This window comes from Balaenoptera physalus, assembly GCF_965194825.1.
Source record: "Balaenoptera physalus genome assembly, chromosome: 18".
NCBI classification, from domain to species: Eukaryota; Metazoa; Chordata; class Mammalia; order Artiodactyla; family Balaenopteridae; genus Balaenoptera; species Balaenoptera physalus.
The window spans coordinates 60524354-60545348 of record NC_138899.1 but is presented as its reverse complement, the minus strand read 5'-3'; the positions used below and the strand labels follow the sequence as shown (position 1 = coordinate 60545348).

The 20995-nt window shown below is 45.8% G+C and overlaps 1 protein-coding gene across 1 annotated transcript in view; it reads left to right on the top strand.

The window, feature by feature from the left end:
- SIAH3 (siah E3 ubiquitin protein ligase family member 3) overlaps positions 1–20995 on the top strand; it is a 76989-nt gene that overhangs the window by 49260 nt on the left and 6734 nt on the right. The gene's annotated exons all lie outside the window — the stretch shown is intronic.

The following is a 20995-nucleotide window of genomic DNA, read 5'->3' as shown; positions in this document are numbered from 1 at the left end:
TACTTCTTGGACCCTGTGGACAAGGGCGGAGGGGACAACAGAGGACAGTGAGATTGGGCCACAAAAGAAATTGATGCAGAGACTCTGAGACAAGACAGTGAACTCTTTGAAGATCTGAACTGAATCTTAGTTTCCTTTTTATGCCCAATATCTGGCAGGTCTGCTGAATGAATGAATAAATGATTGGATGCATGCAACTGTATCTCTCAACCAGATGTGCACAAAACCAATTATGCCACCCTCCATATGAGTCTTCCGTGAGTTCTCTGAGGCCAATGGAGCCAATAAAAATGCTGGTGCTAATCAACATTGTTTGACATGTACTGTATTGTTCCATAAGCTCTCAAATGGAAAAAACAGTGTACAAGACCATACATATAATATTTAGGTATTTATGTTGAAAAGGCATTGAAAAAAATACCCACCAAAACATTAACAGTGGTACCAACAGGATAGCACCCTTCTGAGTTTTCTATTTTCTTCTTTATACTAGGCAGAATTTTCTGAAATTTCTTTGACCAGAATACATTCCCTTCTGATCAGAGAAAAAAAAAAGTAAAACAAACAAAAAAAATCCACCACCAAGCCATAGTTAACTGGGCTAGAAAAAGAGAACAGTGGTGTAGATCATCTAGAAGATGGGGAAAGTCATCCACGCTTGACTTCGGAATATGTTACATGCATTTTTCCCCCAGAAGATTTATCTTCCTAATTATGCTTTGCTCTTTACTTAATATCAGGATTAGTTCTAAGTCCCTGAGTTCCCTTGCCAACTAATGAGCTGAACTGGATGGCAAGAAAAAGTCAGCTTGGAGTCAAATGAAATACGAGCTGCAGATAATCCACAGGCGGATACTTGAGCTTTGGCTGCACACAGAGAGGGGGTAGGAAGCCCTGGGGGGCTCTGTTCCCCGGCTCAGAAGCCAGGTTCCCAAGGATCAAAACCCAGCTTCACTACTGCTAACCCCAAAGTTATAGGGAGAGACCCTATCCTTTTTTTTTTTTAACATCTTTATTGGAGTAAAATTGCTTTACAATGGTGTGTTAGTTTCTGCTGTATAACAAAGTGAGTCAGCTATATGTATACATATATCCCCATATCTCCTCCCTCCTGCATCTCCCTCCCACCCTCCCTATCCCACCCCTCTAGGTGGTCACAAAGCACCAAGCTGATCTCCCTGTGCTATGCAGCTGCTTCCCACTAGCTATCTATTTTACGTTTGGTAGTGTATATATGTCCATGCCACTCTCTCACTTCGTCCCAGCTTACCCTTCCCCCTCCCTGTGTCCTCAAGTCCATTCTCTACGTCTGTGCCTTGATTCCTGTCCTACCCCTACGTTCATCAGAACCATTTTTTTTTTTAGATTCCATATATATGTGTTAGCATACGGTATTTGTTTTTCTCTTTCTGACTTACTTCACTCTGTATGACAGACTCTAGGTCCATCCACCTCACTAAAAATAACTCAATTTCGTTTTTTTTTATGGCTGAGTCATATTCTATTGTATATATGTGCCACATCTTCTTTATCCATTCATCTGTCGATGGACACCTAGGTTGCTTCCATGTCCTGGCTATTGTAAATAGAGCTGCAGTGAACATTGTGGTGCGTGACTCTCTTTGAATTATGGTTTCCTCCGGGTAGATGCCCAGGAGTGGGATTGCTGGGGAGAGACCCATCCTTTCTGTGCTCTAGTTTCCCGGGATGCAGATTGCTGGCGATAATGGTCCCCGCCTCCTGGAGCCAGAGGAGGATTAAAGGAGATGATGTGGGTAATGCACTTAGCCCAGGCCCTCAGCACGTGTCAGCCAGGACAGTTATGTTGGGGCACGATTTGCATCCATATAATACTTTCTTCCAAATGGATTTCACCATTTAAAACACATTTTAACATCTCCTTTCTATCCTCTAGTTGGAGGGCAGGTGCCAACATTCTCATTTTACAGTTATGGAAATGAAGACCTGGAAAAGTAAAAAGAGTTGCTTTGGGTTTTGGAAGGAGTGGAAGAATTGGGACCACGTCTCATTTCTTTAGGAGCCTTTATGGCCAGGTGCCCCTGTCCCCACCCCACCACACATGGTCGGGTGTTCAACTCTACGCCTCAGTTCCTTTCTTAGCCAACACAAGGAAATTTAAGTTTCCTCCCAAGGCTTGTCCACTAAGACTTGGGAAGATTAGCCAAGAAATTACTGTTAAGTGCTCGGCCAAGATCAAATGCTGTGGAAATGCCGAGTTCCAGTAATGGGGAGAAACTGAAGAGACTTCCATTCACTCTGACTCTTTGTCAGGAGGCTGGCACGTTAGCAGGGCTAGAATGGAGGACTCGTCATTTCTGTGTCTTATGGAGGAAGGCCTTTGTGCCATTATCAATTTATCTCCTTTCCGAAATATTCTCCAGCGTTAGATTCATGGAAGAATTTTCTGGCCACGGTGGAATGGGGGAAGGTACAGGGAGGAAGCTAAAGTACTTCCAAACCCCCCTGCCTTTGCAAGTAATTTATACAGAGACCAGACCCTTAGATTCTAGAGCGGATTCTAGCTTCTTCCTCACCTCCCACCCAAGGCACCTTCTTTTCCCTCTTACCTTCCCTCCCCTCCCCGTGGGTTCGACATTAAGAAAGGAGAAAGCAGAAAAGACAGGGCAGTTTGCACTCAGCTTCTCTCTGCAAGACACCGCACAGGGTACTGCCCTGATCATTCTCCTACAAATCCCTGCCTGACCCCTGTGAGCACGTGCTCTCCCTGCTAGGAAAGTCTGCTCTGTGAAGACTGGGACCACATTGTCTTGTGCACATCCCATGGCACACAGTAACAGCTCAATATAGATTTGTTGAATGAATGAGTGAGTGAATGAATGAATGAGTTCACTCCGTGACAGCAGAACGGCATGGCTATCAACGGACACTGCCGAAGAGGGTGATGCTTCTTTGTTTCTGTATTACTACTTAAAACTCGGAGGAGGAAGCTGCTTCTAAATTCTAAACATGAAAACCCAGTTAAACTAAATAGTAGGAAAAGTACAGGCAGCCATAAAAAATGAAGAATTTGTTAATTAAAGCTAAACTCGCTCCTTAAAAATGAATTGAAATACTGTGAAAAGAAAGAAGATAAACCAACTTCCCATTCTGTGCTTAAAAATTCCCTCAGAGCATGACATAAATCACAGCAAGATCCTTTTTGACCCACCTCCTAGAGAAATGGAAATAAAAACAAAAATAAACAAATGGGACCTAATGAAACTTAAAAGCTTTTGCATAGCAAAGAAAACCATAAACAAGATGAAAAGACAACCCTCAGAATGGGAGAAAATATTTGCAAATGAAGCAACAGACAAAGGATTAATCTCCAAAATGTACAAGCAGCTCATGCAGCTCAGTATCAAAAAAACAAACAACCCCATCCAAAAATAGGCAGAAGACATAAACAGACATTCTCCAAAGAAGATATACAGATTGCCAACAAACATATAAAAAGCTGCTCAACATCACTAATCATTAGAGAAATGCAAATGAAGACTACAATGAGGTATCACCTCACACCAGTCAGAATGGCCATCATCAAAAAATCTACAAACAGTAAATGCTGGAGAGGGTGTGGAGAAAAGGGAACCCTCTTGCACTGTTGGTGGGAATGTAAATTGATACTGTCACTATGGAGAACAGTATGGAGGTTCCTTAAAAAACCTAAAAATAGAACTACCATACGACCCAGCAATCCCACTACTGGGCATATACCCTGAGAAAACCATAATTCAAAAAGAGTCATGTACCACAATGTTCATTGCAGCACTATTTACAATAGCCAGGACATGGAAGCAACCTAAGTGTCCATCAACAGAGGAATGGATAAAGAAGATGTGGCACATATATACAATGGAATATTATCCAGCCATAAAAAAAAATGAAATTGAGTTATTTGTAGTGAGGTGGATGGACCTAGAGATTATCATACTAAGTGAAATTAAGTCAGACAGAGAAAGACAAATATGATATCACTCATACGTGGAATCTAATTTTTTAAAAATGATATAAATGAACTTATTTAACAGAACAGAAACAGACTCACAGATTTCAAAAACAAATTTATGGTTACCAAAGGGGAAACGTCGGTGGGGGGAGGGATGAATTAGGAGCTTGGGATTAACATACAGACACTACTATACATGAAATAGATAACCAACAAGGACCTACTGTAGAGCACAGGGAACTCTAGTCAATACCCTGTAATGACCTTTATGGGAAAAGAATCTGAAAAAGAATGAATACTTGTATATGTATAACTGAATCCCTATGCTGTATACCTGAAATTAATGCAACATTGTAAATCAACTATACTCCAATAAAATTTAAAAAAATAATAACACACACACACAAAAAATTCCCTCAGAGCTATGCCTCCCCCCTGCCCCTCCTGTGAAGTGGGTCCATGTTACCAGGCTCTGTCTGGGTACTGGGGACCCCATACGACTGACAAATCAAGCCGTTAACCTGCAGAATAGGGGAGCCAGATCACCTCTATTACGAAGATGCCCTCAAAGTTTGTTAAAGAATCAGAGACTTAAGAGGAATATCTGAGGTTCTTAAGGACCATCTATTTGATTCCAAAAGAGATGCCCAGTAGGATCTAAGCAGGCGGGGAAGAGCGGGCCTAGCCCCTTGCTCCTCAAAGTGTGGTCTGTGACCCAGCAGCTTTGGCATCCAGTTAGGAGTGCAGAATCTCAGCCCCGGCGCACACCTGCTGAATCGCAGTCTGCGCTTTCACAGGACGCCCAGGTAATTCGCATGCACGCTGCAGTGTTTGAGGACGACGGGTCTAGCCCACTCTCAGCGGAACAGTGAAAGGAGAGTTTTGCGCCTTATGAAACTGCAGGGGATGATATAGGACAGGGGTCCCCAGCTCCTGGGCCGCGGACCGGTACCGGTCAGCAGGAGGTGAGCGCGGGCCAGCGAGCGAAGGTTCACCTGCCGCTCCCTATGGCTCGCGTTACCGCCTGAACTACCCCGCACACCCACCGTCGGTGGAAAAATCGTCTTCCACGAAACCGGTCCCTGGTGCCAAAAAGGTTGGGGACCGCTGCTATAGGAGATTTATACAAGCGCAGGGCACGTGCCTTCCCTTCTACAACATCCCCTGAGAGCACTGGGAATGGCAGAGAAATAGGAAGCCATCCCAACCTCCTGGGGTGACCCCAGAGGGGACCCGCGCTGCAGGCGCTGTTCAGGCTGTTGCCATCCTAGCCTGCAGAGGGCCGAGCCAGAGCCTGGGGACCATCTCCTTCCCCTTGGGCCAGCTGGAGAGTTTGGGACCCTTGTAGAAAGTGACCACCCTCCAATGGGGGAAACGGGACCAAAACAGGACCGATGTTGAAATGCAGCCACGGTGAAGTCTGGAAAGAAATACGCCTCTGGGGACAATTCCAATTGCCTTGAAGTACATCGGGCTAATTATCTTTGCGGACACGAATAAACGTGTTCCTTAGAGACGCACGGTGACTGTCATAACTCAAAGATGATTATTGGATGAATGAGTTATTAGGGACCAGCCAGACTGCTAACCTCCCAGGCCCAGGGGGCAGCAATTCTCCTTTCTGCCTTCCCATGTCTGCCCCCTTAAGCCTAACTAAGATTTGCATTAAATATGTACGCAGCTACTGGGAGAGCTTTAGAGTCAATAAGACACCGGCCCCCACCTCGCTTAAGGGGATTGATTTGGAGCCATCAGCAGGGGTGGGGAGAGCCTCGCTGCAGAGACAGGAAGAGACATTTACTCAGCCAGGCCTCAGCCCGCAGCCAGGGGTTAGTCTCCTCTAATCCTTGGTCCTGCTGTGGTATTAGTTTCAGCCCTTAGCTCCCAGCCTAGTCTCAGGGAACGGCCTTCTGCCCCGAGGACCAAAGGGCTAGGCTTGCCAAACTCCAGGCACAGCTGTGAACACCTTCAATCCTTTCCTCTGGTTTCCAGTCTCCCTGGGAGTGTCAGCCAGACCCCATCTTTTAAGAGCAAGGATCTCTAACTCTCCCTGGATACTCAGAGCCTGTCTCAGCCCCATCCTCTGATCGCCCTAGTTATTAGCATCCGAGGCAACCAGATCACTAGAGGATCACATGAACACATGGGAACACGAAAGCAAAGGTTTTCTGGGTTCTGCCTTAAGCCCCGTGCAATCCGCCCATTTAACAGTGACCTGGAGACAAGAGCCATTCACACCCACTCTCCCACTCTCTCTCTTTTTTGTTTGTTGTTTGGCTTTTGTTTTTTCACGTATAGCGTGCAGTGAAGTACACAATCTCTAGTATATATCCCGACAGATTTTTACATATATATGCATGCAACTAACCACCACCTGGATCAAAAGTTAAAATATTTCCATCTCCCCCCCTCAGAGGTTCCCTCATGTCCCTTTCTAGTCAATATTCTCCCACACAAAGGTCCCACTGTTTAAACCTGTCACCACAGGTCAGTTATGCATGTTTTTGAGCTTCATACACATAGAATCATTAAGTATGTGCCCTTCTGTGTCTAGCTTTTCTTAATCAACATGTTTTTGAAATATATCCGTATGTGTAGCAGTCTTTCATTGTCTTGTGATAGCTGGGTAGCATTCCATTGTGGGAATATACTGCAGTGTATCCATTGAAAGGACATTTAGGTGGTTTTTAGACTTCTGGCTGCTATGAATTAATCCTTCTATAAATATCCATGTGTATGTTTTTTGATCACACAATGCTCACTTCTGTCAGGGGCTGAATGTAACCAAGACGGGTCTGAGATTTTACTCAATTTACAGGCTCACAAAGTAGCCTGCCTATTTCGTGGATGCTGGCAGAAGACGCAACACTCCTGGGTCAGAGATGAAGGGCCGTTTCTCACCCACAGCAAGAGCAGCAGCCAGAGTATTTGCAGTTTTGCACCAGTTCTTTGAGACCCAATCCCTAAAGGATAATTAATGCAGAGAGGGCCAAATGATGCCCACACACACAGTAGGGTGTATTACAAATGCTTGGGGAACCCAAATTTTTTTATAATGGCCAGTAAGCATGCCTGCCTTTAGTTCTGGAGGGAGATACAATATCTGTGTCCCAAGACTGTAAGCAAATCTGCCTTTTGCTAGGGAGACACTATCTCTGTATCTCAAGACTGTTCAGTATACAAACATCCTCAAAAACATAGTCTGGAACAAAGGACGTTCAATGCCTTGCTTACAAGGTGTACAGAAATGCAAGAGCCCAACAGAGAATTGTTTCCCAACAGGTAAATGCCCAGGAGTGGAACTGCTGAGTCAAAGGGGCTAGCCTGTATTTAGTTTTAGCAGATGCTGCCAAAAAAAAGGGTCCCAAAGTGATTGTACCAATTTACACTCCCATTAGCAGTGTCTGAGGTTTCCACTGCTCCAACACCTAGTATTGTTGATCTGTTTCATTTAAGCCAAACAGCCATACTGATCTGTTTCACTATGGCCATGCCTTTGTTTTTTTCAGGAACTCTTCCACATGGCAGATGTTTAGATGTTATTTATAATAGTGGTTCAGATCAACATGAATATTATTGCCTTTACCAAATTTTCATTTGTCAACTATATATTAACAGCCATATGCCAGGTGAGCAGTGTGCAGTGTAGATATGAGGCTCTAGGAAGCAGACACACAGGGCAAACTTCTCTCAGGAAACACACTTTAAAGACATAGAAAGTAGGATGTGGTTCCTAAGCAGGGGGAGCTGGTCTTAGGGGAAGCACTTCTGTTCAGGCCCGGCCACCATGAGGGGCCCGAGGAGACATGCTTGCTCAGTGGAGGAGAAAGGGGTGTGATGGCGGGAACACGGGAGGGCCAATGACCAGACCTGCTCACAGGATCACCTGAACTTTCTAGCGGGGCTGCACTGACCAGAATGCTAGTAGATGATGATGAAGATAACAGTCATCAGTTATTGAGTACCCCCTATGTTCCAGGCACTAAGCTAGGCTCCTTACACATATTAAATTACTCTGCACATTGCAGCCAGCACCCACTGGCCAGTGATGAGATGAAAAGATTTAGTAAAAGGCTTTCTGCTAGTGAAAACACTGGTCTTGGAGGAGAGCTGTCAGGGAGGTTTAAGAGAGATTTGGAAGGGCTTTGGTGTTTTTATGATTCCATCCAATTCAGTTACGTGTCTAGAAGTTACGTAGGGTGAATTTCCTTAGCTTACATCTCGATTAGCTAGCTATTCAATAACAATAATAACAATAATGATGATGGTGATAATAGTAATAACATCTTCTTACTCTGGGCTAGGCATGATACAATGTACTTTGTATTTCATTCAGTCCTTACTTCAACCCTATGAGATATTACAATTCCCATTTTACAGAAGAAGAAACAAGTATGGAGAGGTTAATTAATGAGTCCATGGTCTCACAGCTTTTAGTAGCAAAGCCAGGATTCATACCCCAGTGGGTCTGACTTCAAAAATGTTTTCTTTCTACTCTGCAGCACTGTCTTTCCATCTATCCTTGGTCAAACGACACGCTTCTTATTTTAGGGACAGGTTTATAGGAAGGCCTAACTTGCTAAGGATGATTATTGGGAATTAAGCCTGCCGTTGGAAGACGGATTTGTGTGTGTGTGAAATGACCTGGTTCTCTGCTCTAGATTTGTGCAGCTCTGGTTTTAGTGCATGGATACTAAGTTGACAATCATCCTGGGAAGGGCTGCTACATCCACGCCTGGGGGTAGACACGGCATTTCCTGACAGTGAGGCCATTCCCAGTCCCAATCATCCTCAGGCAAGTCCTCAGGGAGGAAACCAGAATTCTGAGCAGAGGTCCTAAGAAGACAGAGAGGGACCCTCTGCTTCTTTCACAGCCTTGTCGTCTTGGGCCTAGAAGATTTAAAGGAATACAGGTGTGTAGGCATGAGTTTGTCAGCGCTGGGAGATGTGGAGACAGACTGGGAACCAGGATGGGACAGTCTTGAAAGTCCTAGAGGCCAGGCCTCATGTTTACACAGTAAGCTAGGCCTGATCGCAAGCACTGGTCCAGGGTCAAAGTCTGGTCAGAGTGAGCTCAGGTTTGTTTTTGCTGCATTTACTTTGAATCTGCAAATCAGCAGGTCAAAGATACACCCAGGGTCAGGGACACACGTGAGTGAACACTGCTCTCCAGTGCCGCCCTAGTTCCCTACAGACACCAGAAGTTCATGGTCTCAGCAGCCGCAGGCTATGAGAAATTTGCCAGGTCAGCGTTGGACAAAACTCTGATGGGGAGACCTGGGGGCAGGGGATGGAGGGAGGGGGGAACGGGGAGACTCCCTGTCATATCAACATCCCAGTGACACGTGCACTTTACCCAGATTCTCTAAGATGGAAAAGTTTAAGACCCAAAGGAACTTATCCATTCATTCAAAAACAAAAAAACCTACTGAGCTCTTTTAGGTATCAGATAATGTTCTAGAGATACAACGGTGAACACAACCAAATTCCTAGTCCCAAGAAATATACATTGCAGTAGGGAAGACAGACGGTACACAAATAAATATATGACCTATACTATAATATAATGTTATAATTGTATAGAACTGATAAATACTAGGAAGTGAAATAAAGCAGAGTAAGGGGATTGAGAGGGTTTCTTTAATAGATAAGTGAAGGACAGCCTCAGAGTAGAGGTAGTTGTGGAGCAGAGACGTGAATGAAGTGCGAGAGTGAGCCATGTGGGTATCTGGTATTGTTCCAAGTAAAGGGAATAGACAGTGCAAAGGCCCTGTGGCAAGTGTGTAGACAGTGTGTTCAAAGAACAGCAAGACGCCAATGTGCTTAGAGCAGAGTAGCAAAGGGATGCAGGGGAAAAAAGATGAGGCAGAGAGTTAGCTGGGGGTCAGAGGATGTTGGTTCTTTTTTTTTTTTTTTAATTGAAGTATAGTTGACTTACAATGTTGTGTTTGTTTCAGGTGTATATCAAAGTGATTCAGCAAAGTGATTCAGTTATACATATAAGAATATATATATATATTTGTTTTCAGATTCTTTTACATTATAGGTTATTACAAGTATTGACTATAGTCCCCTGTGCTATACAGCAGGTCCTTACTGTTTATCTATTTTATATACAGTAGTGTGTATCTGTTAATCCCAAACTCTTAATTTATCCCTCCTCTTCTCTTTCCCCTTTGGTAACAATAAGTTTGTTTTCTATGTCTGTGAGTCTATTTCTGTTTTGAAAATAAGTTCATTTATATCACTTTTTTGGATTCCACATATATGTGATATGATATTTTTCTCTGACTTACTTCACTTAGTATGATAATCTCTAGGTCCATCTATGTTGCTGCAAATGGTATTATTTCATTCTTTTTTTATGACTAATATTCCATTGGGTATATATACCAAATCTTCTTTATCCATTCATCTGTTGATAGGCATGTAGGTTGCTTCCTTGTCTTGGCTATTATAGACAATGATGTCATGAACATTGGGGTGCATATATCTTTTTGAATTAGAGTTTTTGTCTTTTCTGGGTATATGCCCAGGAGTGGGATTGCTGGATCATATGGTAGTTCTATTTTTAGTTTTTTAAGGAACCTCCATACTGTTTTCCACAGTGGCTGCACCAATTTACATTCCCACCAACAGTGTAGGAGGCTTCCCTTTTCTTCACACCCTCTCCAGCATTTATTATTTGTAGACTTTTTGAGGATGGCCATTCTGACCGGTGTAAGGTGATACTTCATTGTAGTTCTGATGTACATTTCTCCAATAATTAGTGATGTTGAGCATCTTTTCATATGCCTATTGGCCATCTGTATGTCTTCTAGAGTATGTTGGTTCTTGATGGCATGGATAGGGAGCTTGTGTTTCATTCTGATACTGATGGAAAACTATTAAAAGATTTTGTGAGAAAAGTTACAGTCTGTACGAGGCCAAGAATGGATGCAGGAAGACTTGTGTATTCATTTCTCAGGGTTGCCAAACAAAACCACAAACTTGGTGGCTCAAAATAACAGAAACTTATTTTCACACAGTTTTAGAGGCCAAGATGGTAAACATCAGGTTGTCGGCAGGGCCGTGCTCCCTCTGAAGGCTCGAGGAGAGAACCCATCCCTGCTTCTGGTTCTGGAGGCGCCAGGCATTCCCTGGCTGTGGCAGCTTCGTTCCAACCTCCACCTCCATCTTCACATGGTCTTCTCGTCTGTGTCTGTGTCTTCTCCTCTTCTGTCTCTTCTAAGAACACTTGTCCTTGGATTTGGGGCCTACCTGGATAATCCAGGATGATCTCATCTTGAAATCCTTAGTTTATCTAGATCTACAGAGACCGTTTTCTCAAATGAAGTCACATTCTCAGTTCCAGGGGTTACAATGTGGACACACCTTTTGGAGGCCACCTTTCAACCCACTACATCTAGTCAGGAGGCCATCATAGTAGCCCAGAAAGGCGGTAAGGGTGACTTGCCTTAGAGTGGTGGCAGCCAGACGGTGAGAAGTGGTTGGATTGTATTAGGGTGACAGCTCAATGGAGAGGATTTACTCGTTCATCATCTCCACAAATATTTCTCGGGTTCCTACCATGTTCCAAGCACTGCCGGCACTGAGGATACAGCACGGAAGAAACAGATGCAACACTCAACCACCTGAGCTCACGTCACGGTCCAGCAGCAAAACACATAAGTGTGCTATGTGTCACAAAGGAACACGCAACAGACAGAGCTGCCCTAGTCAGTACAGAACACCGGAGGAATACAACTTAGCCAGGTCAAAGGGTACCCCGGGGGCGGGAGATGGGGAGGGTTGAGAGCCCTGGTGGAGAGAGCTGAATTTGTGGAGTTCCTGGTCACAATGTCTTTAAAGAACCAGACAAACAAGGGTGGCATGTGGCCTTGGGGCAGCCTGGCCATCAGAATGTCTCAGACCACCCAGGACATACCACTGTCCACTCGTAGCCTGCGAACATATCTACTTCTGAAGTTTGCATTTGCATGGATAACCATTTTAGCAACCCACCCCCTCCCTAACTTTATGGCCCCGGATCCTACCACAGCAACACCAGGTACATGAGCAAAATTGTTGCCCACAACCCGAGGTTACCCAGATCAGGTGAGACTGCTCCCAGCATGCGACATACGCCACCCTTGAGTCACCCCCAGGGTCCTAAAGTAATCCTACCCAGATCCCTGCAGTTAATGGGTCTTCAGGTAATTAAATCCTAACCTTTAAATTGCTCATACAGACCCTGGGTTTCACTTGCCAGTTGCAGATACAAAAGTCTGACTACTCAAAAAGTTGCTTTTAAGGAAAGGTCTTTCATCTGCAAGATTCATAAAACTCATTAGCATGCTCAAAACCTCGCAGATAAAAGGCAGAGTCAAAGAATAAATGGAAATGGAGCAGGATTCCTCTGCTGTGTGGTCTGACTGCAGGCCCGCCCCTAACGTTTGCGGGGCTCAAGGCAAAAGTGAAGGCGGAGGCCCACACGCTGCATGTCTAAACACTTAAAAGATCAAGGTAAGAGACTCTTAAAATGTGGCGTACCCTCCTCCTTTAACAATTACCCCTTCATAACGATCTGGGTGGCCACAGCCCCCAGTCCGCAACCTGTCTCACTTTCTTCCTAATGAGGCTTCATCCTGCACTGAAATGAGTCCCAGGCAAAGGCAAGTGGACACCCTAGCCCACACAGCCAAGCCCCAAATAGTCCCCCATGGGCCACACCTCATGTCTAACGGTCCGCCTTCTGGATGATGGATGCCAGAAATAGCACAGACTCCCGGAAGCTGACTCAGAGCCATTGGGTAGGGAATTCCAGGATCCCAGTTATCTGGAATGTGGTCTGGAAGGGTCAGTTCAGGGCACTAGGTGGGCGCAACCCATTAGTCTCCCCATCTTATGGGGAAGGGGAAAACTGGGGGAGGGCCCATAATCTTTGGTTGGATTGAAGTTATTTCCTGCTGATTGTTAACAGAAACTGGAAGTATGGGGGCATCCAACCTTTAGTTAGGTCACTGGTCCTGCTGAAGTGCCAGAGGGGAAAGCGGGCCTCGATCAATCTAAGAGGGTTAGATTAAGACAATCTAAGACAGTCTGCTGGATCCAGGGTTGATCAGACAACCTGTTGAAGGACAGCAGACTATCCTTCCCAAACAAATTGTAAGAAACAATCTGCTATTGATAAAGGGAATGCCTAAGACTCCGAATAATCTCTATACAAAGTAAAAGCAAAGAAAGTACCTCACTGGCATGAGAAGTTCCTTCTTCGAGGCTGTTATTTTACTTCCCATGATGGCAGCTGGGTACATATCCGTGTCCTGCTCCTGGTCAGGTCCCATTGTCCCATCACTGTCGAGTTCTGGGTGAGAAGCCACCAGGAGACCTACTTGATAAGCCAACAGCTATGGACACACGTGCACGTGCACACACATACACATACACACACCACGCCACACATATTTCTACAGGAAGGAAGGGTAGAGAACAGAGCCTCTGACTGAAGACAAGCAGCCTTTCCATGGATACAGTGCAGCACACGGTTCCATTTATGAATCGTTCATTCATTCATTCAAGCAACAAATACTCAGGGAGAGTCTAGTAGATGCCAGACACTGCACGGTGCTGGCATTGCCCATCACGGGGCTAGGCACTGGGAAAACTAAACCCTGTCTCTGCCCTCTGACTTCCAACCTAGCTAAGAAGAGAAAGCCACGCACTAGTGATTTTCAAAACGAGTTGAAATAAGAAATGAATTGTACAGACAGATCTTGACCACTGCTTGACTTCGCAGGTCAGGGAGGGAGGCAGACTCCCCGTCTTACAGGGGCTGATGGTCTCAAAGTGACAATACCAGTTGGGACCATGATGGAGGCACGCTGGGCGGCCATGGGCCAGGATCTAGGAACTAAAGAAAGGCCTGGGGTGCTTGAGGACTGAGTCATGTTTTTTGTTTTCACAATGTCGTCCACACATTTCTTCCCAGCCTCTCACACAGCCAGGGTCTGAATTTATAAGACGACCAGCTCAGTCACGAGCCTTTTGAGACCATAGGACCAGTGCCTGTGTAGACATCTGTATGAATCCCTTTCATTGTTTTTCACCCATGGACCTTGGTTTCTAAAAATTTGATCCAGGCAAATTTTTTTAATTAATTAATTTATTTATTTATTTATTTATTTATTTATTTATTTTTGGCTGTGTTGAGTCTTCGTTTCTGTGCGAGGGCTTTCTCTAGTTGCAGCGAGCGGGGGCCACTCTTCATCGCAGTGCGCGGGCCTCTCACTATCGTGGCCTCTCTTGTTGCGGAGCACAGGCTCCAGACGCGCAGGCTCAGTAGTTGTGGCTCACGGGCCTAGTTGCTCCGCGGCATGTGGGATCTTCCCAGACCAGGGCTCGAACCCATGCCCCCTGCATTAGCAGGCAGATTCTCAACCACTGTGCCACCAGAGAAGCCCCAGGCAAATTTTTATCTTCCTCTTTTCACAGTAATAACTCACTTTCCTCTTTTTTATTTATGGCATATATAGCTCAGGACTCAAGGCTTCTGTGTGTTTGCTAACAAGTGTCTCCTTGCTCAATTTACATAATTTTAATTGCCAGTGAGGAAAGTTTGTATGCAGTGATCTACCAGGAGCAAGATTCTGATACTCTTAGAGATGGTACCAGGCCATGGTGAGTCCTTGACTCAGTGGCCAGAGTCAGGAATAGTCAGGGAACAAGTTCCCGGGCTCGTCCCTAAAGTGCGGAATTCCTCTGAAGTGTTTTAAACAATCTTCGTAGCTTGAAAACCAGGAATTTCATCAAGGAGAGTTCATTTCTACCATCTACTATGCTGATTAACAAACTACTACTTTCACCAGTGGAAACCTCTGCGGAAATGTTAATTAGCAGCATCTGGTGTGGATCAGAAATATGGATACTAATTGAAGCAACTGTAGTCGTTATCTCTGGAGTGTGGCCTTTCGGATAAAATGTTAGGTGATCACCTTGAAGTGAGAATTCCTGATTAGGGAACTGACAGCCCCTGGAGTGTAGGTTAAAAATGTACACATTCCTATCACATTCTCTCTATGAAAGCGTTTTAAAGAAAATTACAGACATTATCATGCTGCCCACACGAAGCTCTCATTCATTCTGTGTTCTAAGTATAACCGTCCGGGGGGAAAGGAGCAGGAGACACATTTTCTAAGGAAGACAGTCTATCCCGGGCGATAAAAGCCCCGTTGTTGTTTTCTATCTCCGTGTAACTTATTTCTCAGCTGTTTGCTGGAAGCTTTCCAGAGTCCTCCTGGGTTTCGTGTGCACATGCACCGTGATGCTAGGTTTTCCGGAAGAGGGGTGGAGAGGTGGGCGTCCCAGGAACACTAAACCTTCAGCCTTGACCATCCTTCCGAGAAACGGAGGGGATTTTTAAAGACTACAGAGTGGGACCTGGAGCGGGTACAGATACTCTCCCTTCTCTGCAGACCTGATTCCCAACTAGGTTCCAGCCTCCCTTCTTTTTTTAACATCTTTATTGGAGTATAATTGCTTTACAATGGTGTGTTAATTTGTGCTTTTTAACAGTGAATCAGCTATACATATACATATATCCCTATATCTCCTCCCTCTTGCGTCTCCCTCCCACCCTCCCTATCCCACCCCTCTCGGTGGTCACAAAGCACCGAGCTGATCTCCCTGTGCCATGCGGCTGCTTCCCACTAGCTATCTATTTTACATTTGGTAGTGTATATATGTCCATGCCACTCTCTCACTTTGTCCCAGCTTACCCTTCCCACTCCCCATGGCCTCAAGTCCATTCTCTATGTCTGTGTCTTTATTCCTGTCCTGCCCCTAGGTTCTTCAAAACCTTTTTTTTTTAGATTCCATATATATGTGTTAGCATACGGTATTTGTTTTTCTCTTTCTGACTTACTTCACTCTGTATGACAGTCTCTAGGTCCGTCCACCTCACTACAAATAACTCAATTTCGTTTCTTTTTATGGCTGAGTAATATTCCATTGTATATATGTACCACATCTTCTTTATCCATTCATCTGTCGATGGATACTTAGGTTGCTTCCATGTCCTGGCTATTGTAAATAGAGCTGCAATGATCATTGTGGTACATGACTTTTTGAATTATGGTTTGCTCAGGGTATATGCCCAGTACTGGGACTGCTGGGTCGTATCAGCCTCCCTTCTTTGCAGACCTGATTCCCAACTAGGCTCCAGCCTTGACATTATCCCAACGTTCTGATACCTGCCCTGAAATGTTACTCCTCCCCGCTCTTCTCTCCTGTGTGTGAGATACATTGATAGCACGCTGCCTTTCCCCTTCCCCCCGTACTGAAAGCTTCACTTCATTAACTCTCACAAATAAGGGCATGAGCAAACTCAAAGCACTATGCCTGTCGTTTTTTTTTTTTAAGCTTTTTTTTTTTTTTTAATGTGGACCATTTTTAAAGTCTTTATTGAACTTGTTACAATACTGCTTCTGTTCTATGTTTTGGTTTTTTGGCCGCAAGGCATATGGGATCTTAGCTCCCCGACCAGGGATCGAACCCACACCCCCTGCATTGGAAGGAGAAGTCTTAACCACTGGACCACCAGGGAAGTCCCGCACATGCCTGTCATTTGAAATTGGGTGCAAAAAATCTGCCTTCAGCTGAAATGCATTGATTAGCATGGCACGGTTCCTGGAATCAAGTGGAAGGAGAGAGCAGTCCTCCAAGTGAGCTCGCTGACCAGAGGGAGCAGATGCTGGAGAAAGGGTCACGTGATTTTCCAGGGGCAGGTTTCCTCTTTGGATGCCAGGATTTGGAGGGATAGCCATTACCAACCATGGGAGTGTGGCTGATGAAATTAAGGGAGGCATTTTTAAATTCAATTACACCCTCAGTGGAAATGGTCTCACTAATGCTTGGGGAGAGAATTATACCCAGTCCATAAAGCCTAACATTTCTAAACCCAATTTTGCGAATTATTCTAAAGGTTAATTCAAGATCTCTCTTCCAAATGGGAAGTTAAATATGGCCAATGGAAGGAAGACATCTGCAGACTGGCTGAGGGGTTTATCAGCCTGTAAGAGTTTTAATTAATGTAATCACTAATGTTGCATTAACAGTTTAGGGAAGGAAAGTAATTACTCACACATCCACTGTATCAGATGGGAAGATTAGAATTCATTTTCCAAAACGATTAGCATTTTGCCAATTAAAAGAATCCCTTCTCCCTGCCAGCAGCCCTGTGACCTTGCTCACCCGAAGATCATTTAAATGAAACGTATTTTGCATCAGAAGATAGAGCAGGAAGAAATGGAGAATTAAGGCTGTGTTTATTCTTAGCGCCTTCTCAGGGCACAGCAAGCGCAGGGGTCTCCGCGAGTTTATAATGTCTCGCTTTATTTGCATAGTCATTCACTTCAGTCACTTTGGATTATGCCACTGGCTGCTCTGTTACCCTGCAGCAATTAAACAACGGAAAGGCCAGTGGAAGACGAGGCCAAAAGAAAGCAAGGGGAGAGTCTGGGTGGAATGACCAAGCCTAGGGTCCAGGGGTTGGACATGTGCCAGGACTCACTGTTGCCCCATCCTGAGTGACAGCTGGAACCGGCTATGCCGGTGGGCTTGGGCCATCATGCTGCCCGCAGGGGCTCCCTGAAGTGTGAAGCTGTGTCCCTTGGGCCCTCCTACGGACGGTCCCTGAGTGCTAGGTGTCATCTCCGTGCCAAGACTTTGGCAATATGGTCCCACTGCTCTCCAGCCTTTCTCCTCACCATCTCTGCCAGATCCTCTAGTGACAGCCACTTGGAACTTTTCATTTCTTAAAAATCCCATGGGTTTCCAGGTCCAGCTCCTTGGAACCTGTTATTCACCCCATCAGCAAACCTTTTGCCTACTTTGTTAGGCATCACCCTTCCTGCTTCGCCCAGGGTAACTGGCACTTGGCACTGACTAGAATAGCTACGGCCGCCACTCTGCACACTCAGAGCCCCTCTGGTCCTGCATTTTTGCAGTGTGTTGTATTATCCTAATCACAGTGAGCTACTGAGACAGGACCTGGGACCGTACTCTGCTCAGTATTCTCAGCCTGTGCTGAGGCGGTGCACATGTCAGCTGCTGTATCCATTCTTGTCAAATGGCTTAATGATTGTGTCCATATATTAGCCCTCCCTGCCTCCCCCCTATCAGCCTCATCAAAGCTCAGCCTAGGAGGCCCAGACTGGTCGGATCAGCTAACATCACAAAAGAGGGAATTGAGACATTTGCATGCAGGTGGACATTCCCTCTTCACATGTGCTCCTCACTGGTGAAGCACCATTTCCAAAGGGCGCTGACCCTCACTGAGTGCACCTCCTGGGCTTCCTGCTGGTAGGTCTCTGATTGCGTTTAGCCAATGGGGGGCACTGGCAGGAGATTGGAGTCGGGGAAGAAAGGGAGGTCGAGGTGTTTCTTCCTCATGCCCTCCTTACTCTGATTTCACGTCTCTGAGACTAGCTGCACAGAACAGGATGGAGAAGATGGAAGATGGATCTGGAGAAGGGCAGAGAATAACTAGCCCAGAGGCCATTTCTGAGATGGGAATTTCAGGACATTCCGTCATCATGCATCGGCATTGGACAGGAGGCCCCAGCCCAGTGCTATGCTGGGGTCTCCAGACCCTTCTGGTGGCCTATGTTCAGCCCAGAGTGCTGCCCAGGTGGGAGGGTCAGCTGACCCGGACCAAGGCAGGCAGCCTGAGGGGGAAGCCCACCGAAACGCTTCCTCCCAAACCGTATCCAAATGGAAATGCCATACTGATGTAATACTTGATGTGGTTATTAAAGCTGTTTGACAGGCACTGTTTCACTTGATCCCTTAACAACCCTATGAAATAAATATTTTGCTGATGGGGCAACTGACTTGATCAAGGCTGCCGGACAAGTAAACAGTGGAACAGACCAAAGTTGGCCAACATCCAGCTGGTGATCTTCCCAGGCTATGATCTATATCACCTTTAACTGATCTGGGCTCCATTCCCACCGGCACCCCTTATAAGCTGTGTGACCCTGGGCAAGTGACTCAACCTCTCTGTGTCAGTTTCTTCATCTAGAAGACACACATAGCATGTTTCTCTCGTGATTGCTGTGACCTAAATGAGGGTGGGGGGCTTCTCAGAGGCTGGGAGAGGGGACAGCGTTTGGGGCTTTCCATGAGAAGCCAACACCAGGTCCTCTTGAGCGAAACAGAAGAGGCTGATCTTCTGCCGGGCCTGTTGCGAGGACCTGGGAGGGGTCCTTGCACCTGGCTGGTGGAGTGTATGAGCCTGGGCTACTTGTATAATCCCAAGGGATCCTAGGAATTGGCCCCCCCCTCCTTCACCCATTGACTAAATGATATCAGCCACCAGCAAGCAGGTAGGAACTAAGCCAGATTTAACTTTTTTTAAAAAGTAAGAAAATTGATCTTTTCCATGAGAAATTAAATGAAATAATGACACAAAAAATATCTACCTTCCACAGCGCCTAACACTTAGTAGATGCTACATACTAGTTAATTCCCTTCCCCATATTTAACACTAAAGGCTGAGTCAGACTCACCACTAGCAGGATTCTGGAACACAGCCTTTCCATCAAGGGGAAGACACTGTCCCCCTTGGGACAGGTGGCTTGGCGGGTGTGCAGGATGGGTGACGACAGGCTGCCCAGTAGCTGCCACGCAGGAGCTACTGGAAGGGCCCTGTAGCTCACCCTCCAGGTCGGCTGGGCTCCCGGCGGAGGGGAGAGTGGGGCAAACAACTCCAGAACAGAGCTAGTCGGGCCCCCAGTGCGTGTGTATGTGTCCCTGGGTGCTCTACAGAAAGGGAAGCTCGCCAGGCCTCCATTCTCAGCCACTCTCTGAGCCCGGGGAGACAGAGACTGGCCGCAACAGTGGTGAGTATGAAAGACAGACCATCACCCATCACCCTGGTCCTCTACATGCTGGGAAGGAACCGAAGCGAGGAGGCAAGTGCCCAAAGGCACCCGAAGTCCAGAGGGGCTTGGAGAGCGAACCTGAGGGCAGCCCAGAGAAGGCTGCCACGTGAACGGCTAATGCCTGGAGCATCCTGAAGACCGGCCACCTCCCCTGCACAGCCCAGATCCCACAGACTAATTAAAGAAAAACACCTCAAAGAATGGGGGAGGGAGCTGGAGGTGGGATTATTGAGGGGAGGGCAGTTGCTGTGTTCAGAGTCATGAGGCGTGAAAATGAATCCCATCTTTCACTTCCCAGCTTTGTAACCTTGGGCATGTTACTACTGAGGACTGTTTCTTCAACGGAAAAACAGGAATCGCAGTCCTCGTGCCAGGGAGGAGCCTTTTCAAAACCATAATTAATTAGATACGTACTAACGTCTGTACCACCTACACGGAGAAACGCAGTGTTTATTTTGCTCACAGCTGTATCTCTAGGGTCTGGTCATGGCAGGTGCTCAGTAAATGCTTACTGATACCTGATCAGAAAGTGTTGTCACAGGTCCTGATGTTTTGAGGGCATTGGTGGGCACGCTGTCGTGAGGAACAAAAGGTCAAGAGAGTCTCAGGGTGGAAGCTGGCTAGTGGTGAGCCGCTGGCAAGCTGTTCTGGAACAGTGAGCCTAAAGCAGGACAGAAGTGTGCCTGGTGGGGCAAAGTCCCAGGAGTCATAGCTCAGGCTCCCTCCCTGGGGACTGTGGTCCAGCTGCACACAATCAGCTCGGGGTCCCATGGTTGCCTTACTACCCAGAAGGGCACCGCAGATAGCACAACCCCTGGCAGTACTGGAAGGACAAATAGGTATTTACCAAAATTTTGTTCTAAAAATAATAGTAATGATAAAATAGAGGGGAAAAAATCCATTGAGTTCCAGTGCCTGCACAAAAATATCAACAGTATCCAAAAAGCACAAAAAAATTAATTTCTTTGTTCTTTATGACTAATGACCATCCATGCAAGTTATTTGAAGGGGAAAATTGCCTATTTGAGTATCTAATTAAAGAATCAGAAAGGCATAAATACTGCATTTTCTTGGACTGAGTTTTCAGAATCTCAAACACCCA